Raw genomic sequence first — 6249 nt, forward strand, 5'->3', positions numbered from 1 at the left:
GGTGAGAGCAATCCCAAGTCTCACAAGAAAAAGGTCTTATAGAATTACTGAAGGATGGCAGTGCAGGTGCAGCCTCTTGATGTTCCATTTCTCCCTCTTCTAGTCAGTCAATGAATAGGTTTTTGCCTTCCACTATTGCTCATTAGGATCTTTTAGGCAATACTTTAGGACAGGGCTGCGTTCAGTAGAAAAGGCAGGAGCATCCCGAAAAACATAAAGGACCCTTTCAGACTACACAATTATAGTGCTATGATTCCACTTTAATTGCCATGGGAAATCCTGGGATTTGTGGTTGAGAGAGGTGAATTGAGAATTTTCAGCCAGAGAGCTCTAATGGCCCACAATCTGGAATTCCATAAGATGGAGCCATGGTAGTTGAAGTGGGATGATAGCACTATAATTCTGTAAAATGAAAGGGTCCCAGGACTAATTAATGACAGGTGAAGTGCTAGTTACCATCCAAGTCAGGGTTAGAAAAAGTTTGGCTCTCTAGATGTTGGACTAGTTGTTGGACTGTAACTCTCAACTATTGACGGTATAGTCAATAGTGAAGAATGCAGAGAGTCCAACAACATCAGAAGGGTCATCTCTTCCCTATCCCTAATCTAAGTGCATGAAAGTGGATAAATCCATATATCATGTATCTATTAAAAGCCATTCAAGTATTCACTACATTCGACATTGTGGCTTAATTTTTCAAGACAAACTTGAATTTTTTCCCCCAAAGCATGCAGCTTGAAAGTCATTACTCAAATGTATAAAACTGCTGGGACAGATCATTTACTATGAATCATTCTCGCTTACATCACATGCAATATTGAAGAACAAGGGATAGCAGTGTGAAAAGCTGTACCTCTTATTATGTATGCCTCAAACACTTCACACGGTAAGCATCTTCTGCCTTGACTTCCTTCACTAAGTGGTTGCATGAAAGAAAAACAACCATTGATAGTCATGAATCAGGAGGGACATGATTTCACAATAAACAAGCAGCATCTGCACTCAGTAGTCTGACTTTCCAATCCATAGTATTGATTAGTTCTTCCTGTAGCTAAATCCAGCCTTCCTATCTACAGCATCCTGTTGTCCTCTGGAGATGTATGGCTTGCTAACTGTGAGATATCCCATGAATTTTGATCCGAGGAAGCATAAACACTGAGATTAAACAGTTTATATATGTAGTATATGGAGTTTATATACATGGTATCCATGAGCCGACCATCCATATTTGTTTTTAAATCCTTCAGAACCAATTTCATTCTCAGAATAATAATGATGATGGTGGTGGTGTCTGTATCAGTTAGGTCAGTCTGAGCCCCAGAGCCGTTCTGGACCCCTCTAGCCTTCTTACCAGATTTGACTCCACAGACCTCAGGGAACACTTTTGTCATGGCTGTTTTAGGTCAAGAAGAGGTCTATTTCAAAACCAGGAGGTTAACTTTTTATTTTCCCCCCCAAAAAAGTTTTTAAAAATGGGATGGGGGCAGTGCATGACAGTGTGTGATCATCTGAAGGCACAAAGGGGACAATATGGCCTCCTCAGCTCCTCTGTCATGTCTAGCTTTGATGTGATATCAGAAATATATGGATGTGATAATAGAAATATTCCCACCTGGAATATTGTGTCCCTTCTGGGCACTAGAATTTAAAAAGGATGTTGAGAAACTGGAGCGTGTCCAAAGGAGGGTGACTAAAATGGTGAAGGGTATGGAAACCATGAAGCCCTATGAGGAACAACTTAGGGAGGTGGGGATGTTTAGCCTGGAGAAGAGAAGGTTAAGAGGTGATATGACAGCCCTGTTTAAATACTTGAAGGGATGTCATATTGAGGAGGGAGCAAGCTTGTTTTCTGCTGCTCCAGAGAACAAGCCCCAGAACAGTGGATGCAAGCTCCAACAAGAAAAGAGATTCCAGCTCAACATTAGGAGGAACTTCCTGACAGTGGAACACACTCCTTCCTTGGAGGTGTTTAAGCAGAGGCTGGATAGCCATCTGTCGGGGGTGCTTTGATTGAGATTTCCTGCATGGCAGAATGGGGTTGGACTGGATGGCCCTTGTGGCCTCTTCCAACTCTATGATGATTCTATGATTCTATATCATACCCTCCAACTGTCTGGATTTGGTAAGGACAGTCCTGATTAGTCCTCTGTTAACCCACTTTTCCAGCTGCTTTAAAATGTCCTGTTTTCTCTGTCCACTTACCACTTTCTCTTTTTGTCCACAGATTATTTCATTTACTGCAAACCCATCGTGGATGTTAGAAATGATCTAGACCCAGTTCAAACCAGCTTCAAAACAGGATATGGAGTCAAGACTGCAATTGTTGCCTTGATGGATGATCTTTGCCTGAGCATTGACAGGGGGAGTGTGTTCCTCATGGTGCTTTCGGATCTCTCGGTGGCATTCATTACCATTGACCATGATGTCCTTCTTAAATGCCTGGGGAATTTAGGAATCAGAGGCACTGTGCTTCAGTAGTTCTAGTCCTATCTCTCCGGCAGGTTCCAGATGGTAGTGCTTGGGGATAGCTGATCCTTTTAAAAAAGAGCTATTATATGGCATATGACAAGGTGCCATTCTATCCCCAGTGCTATTCAACATCTACATGAAACCGCTGGGAGAGAACAACCAGAGGCATGGGGTGGAGTGCTATCAGTATGATAACAATACCCAAATGTATTTCTCTACATGTTCAGATACAGCTTCAGCTAAGGATAATATGTCTCCTCTGAATGAATGCCTGCAGAAAGTAAAAGGCTGGATGAGGAAAAACAAACTGAAGCTGAGGCCAGACAAGACAGAGGTGCTAACTATCAAACATCCTAGCCAGGGCATGGTGGTGTGTCGCACAGTCCTGGATGGGATTACACTCCCCCTGAAAGACTGTATTCACAGCCTGGGGTGCTTCTGGATCCCTCACTCCAAATGACACCTCAGATACATACAACGGCTAGAAGTGTTTACTGTTAACTTTTTACATGGAATGGAAAAGTCACTATCTTGCTGTTTGTATTGTGTAGCAAAATGTATTGGTGCTTTTTTAAAAAAAAGGACACACAAAGAGAAAATGTGGAAAGAGGTGTTCAAGGCTTTCTGTTATAAAATTTCCTACTTTAAATAAGTTATCCCCAAATTCCTGTTTGTAAAATGTCCCCCACCCCCATTCTGCCGTCTCCTATATTCAAGCACTTGTCTGGTAGTGGTGATGGTGGTGGTGAATTTTCAACCCAAAGAACCCTGTTGATAGTGAATTTTACTGCGAGCCAATTTCAAACCATGGAACAGGCTAGCAAGCAGGCTGCCAGTCTGAAAGGAAATCAAATCCACAGACTCATTAAATCCAACCTGTAAAAAATAACAGCCTGGTCTCTTCAAAACAATCACCACCAGCCTCCTTCCCTGAAGCAGGAACAGTCATTAAAACGCTCTGAGATTTGAATAATTTGCGTCCAAAGTATTGAACACTGAGATGCTGTACATAAGGCCACAGCTCTGAAATGCTTGGGGAGTAGTAAAAAAAATCATGTGTAAAATGAATTATGAAGTGCACTGGCTGGGAGACTCTCTACCTCTCTCATGCTATTTCTAGATACTGGTGGGCACATGGCTGTTATTTATGTGAAAAACAGGAGACCATCACCAGCAGAGACCCAGAATACATGGACTCAAGGTGGCCATGGTAAGCAGAAGATTCAGAAGCAATGAGGAAAGTTTTAATAGCAAGAGAAAGCTGCTGTTGCTTTGTATTATACACACTAACATTCATACTGGGAAAGTGGGCAGATTTTTTCTCTCTCTAGGAAGCCAAGAATCACCAAAGAATGCAAAAGGTAACACCTTTGGAATTAATGGACAAAATCCTACATTGAAGTTGTGTAAATTTCCATGTGTGGAATAGAATGGAATCTTTATTACGGTCACAGACCAACACACATAAAAGGGGGATATGAATAAAAGAAGGTAAGAAAAACAGGTTAAACACAGTTTTATCAAATATCCTTTCATATTACACAGCTTCAGTATAACAGGACAAGATTGGTATCAGTCTACAGTGGAGGTCATTGCCTGGCAAATTTTAATCGCAGCTGCACAGAACTGGCAACTTATATGCTGTATCAGGGTTGTTGTCTGAAAGCAACAAAGAAGTGTCAAATTGAATGGCAAAGTTCTGCAGCTGAACACACTGAAATGTGTTAGAGTATGTATATACACATATGTGTTTGCATCTTCCTGTACACATGACTGTGCTTTTGCATGCGCAATGTTGCTACTTACAGAACACCACAAAACCTTGAACTGAAAGCAAACAGCCTACTTCTGAAAAAACCTGTCCAACTGCTTCTATACAAGAACTTAACACACATGTGAGACACCAACAGGATTCTAGCCAAAGAGGTCTGAGTCCAGGAATCTGAGTTCACAATCCTTTTATATGCCTGGAGTATATCTACACACATGGTAATAGTACTTTGTTATGTCATGGCTGCATCTTTGGACCTGTTGTTTAATAAGGAGTACTTTGACATTGCTGTTGGACTAAACAGTTCTAGAGCCCTCCTTTGAACAACAGCACTAGAGGAGCTTTCTAATAAAGAAGCTGGAGTATCTCACCAAATTACAAATTTCAGAATTCAGAAGGATAGATTCATGACAACTGAAGGGTCTCAAACTATTGCAAGTGTGTAGTGTAATACACTCCTGGTTACGCCAAGATTTTTTTCATTTTTCCACCAGTATTATTTCAGGTGTGGGGTGGGAGTCACTTTGCTGCTACTATTTTGAAACAATTAGGATTCAGCAATCCTTGCTGACTGACTGCAGGACACCCAAAAATCTACTCCTAGATCCAGATCAGCCTTCTGTCAACCTCTGATATGAGGATGTATGGAGTAAAATGGAACAGTTTTCAGGCTTGGATCCTGACATCTTGAAAGCTGTCTTATATAAAACTGGAGACCAGCGGTTCACATTCTTTGTACTGATTGACAGTGACTGTCCAAGGAGTCAGACAGAACAGATTTATCTCTAAAAGGAAATACTGGGGACTGACATTTAGCTTTTCTGTATGCTATGCACACATTCTAGTCTTGAACTATATGAAAGGAATGGAATGTATGAGTCTTGAAGTCACGATCAGCTTGTGACAATCCCATGAATTTCATAGTTTTCTTAGGAAAAGGTCTTAGAGATAGTCTGCCATTGCCTTCCTCTGAATATAGGCTATAGCATTTCGTATTTTAGGGATGCAGTGGCTTAGCGGTTAAGACGCCAGTTCTGATGATCAGAAGATTGGAAAGTTGGCAGTTTGAGGCCCAAGTGCTGCATGATGGGGTGAGCTCCTGTCATTAGTCCCACCGTCTGCCAACCTAGCAGTTCAAAAGCATGCAAATACAAGTAGATAGGTACCACTCTGGTGGGAAGGTAACTGAATTTGGTGAAGTCATGATGACCACATAACCACCAGAGCAGTGTTCAGACAACACTGGCTCTTTGGCTTAGAAATGGAGATGAGCACCACTCCCTACAGTCGGTTACGATTAGATATTCATGTCAAGGGATTAACTTTACCTTTACCTTTATTTGATATGTCCTAGTAGTCTTCCTTCCGAGTACAAACCAGGACTGATCTTGGTTATCTTCTGATATCAGACAGCATCTGGTGCATTCAGGATATTAAAGCCGGCTGAGCTATATGATTCTCCCATTTAAGCCAGGAGTGTAAAATGTAATGTTGATGGGACTGCAGTTTCCATCAGCATTAGCCAGCATAGCCAAAGGCAAAGGGTCATAGAAGTGACAGATCAATAATACAAAAAGAACCCATTACTATACAGCCCTGCTCTGAACCTACAAGGTGGCCTTCTCCAATCCAGTGCCCCTTAGATTTCTTAGACTGCAACTGACATCATCCCCAGGGCAACCACACTGGCTGCAGGTTATTGGAAGTGTAGTTCCATTCATTTGAAACACTAGGTTGGGGGTGTCTGGTTTAGGATATTTTGATTGTTAATAAATGTGCAAGGATGGGTGGGTATTTCTGATAAGATAGAATCACACATTCATTTCTTACTTTTCACAGAATCATTCATTCTTCTATATCACAGCTGCAAAATTGTACCTTATTTCAACCCATGGACCTGAATGCCACACACACACATATAATTCTTCTCTTTTAATTTGCTACCTTATATGCAAATACAAGCACCCCACACAAAATAAAGGTAGATGGATGTCCTTTGTGGTTCTCTC

The sequence above is a fragment of the Sceloporus undulatus genome, chromosome 6 (assembly GCF_019175285.1).
Source record: "Sceloporus undulatus isolate JIND9_A2432 ecotype Alabama chromosome 6, SceUnd_v1.1, whole genome shotgun sequence".
Lineage (NCBI taxonomy): Eukaryota > Metazoa > Chordata > Lepidosauria > Squamata > Phrynosomatidae > Sceloporus > Sceloporus undulatus.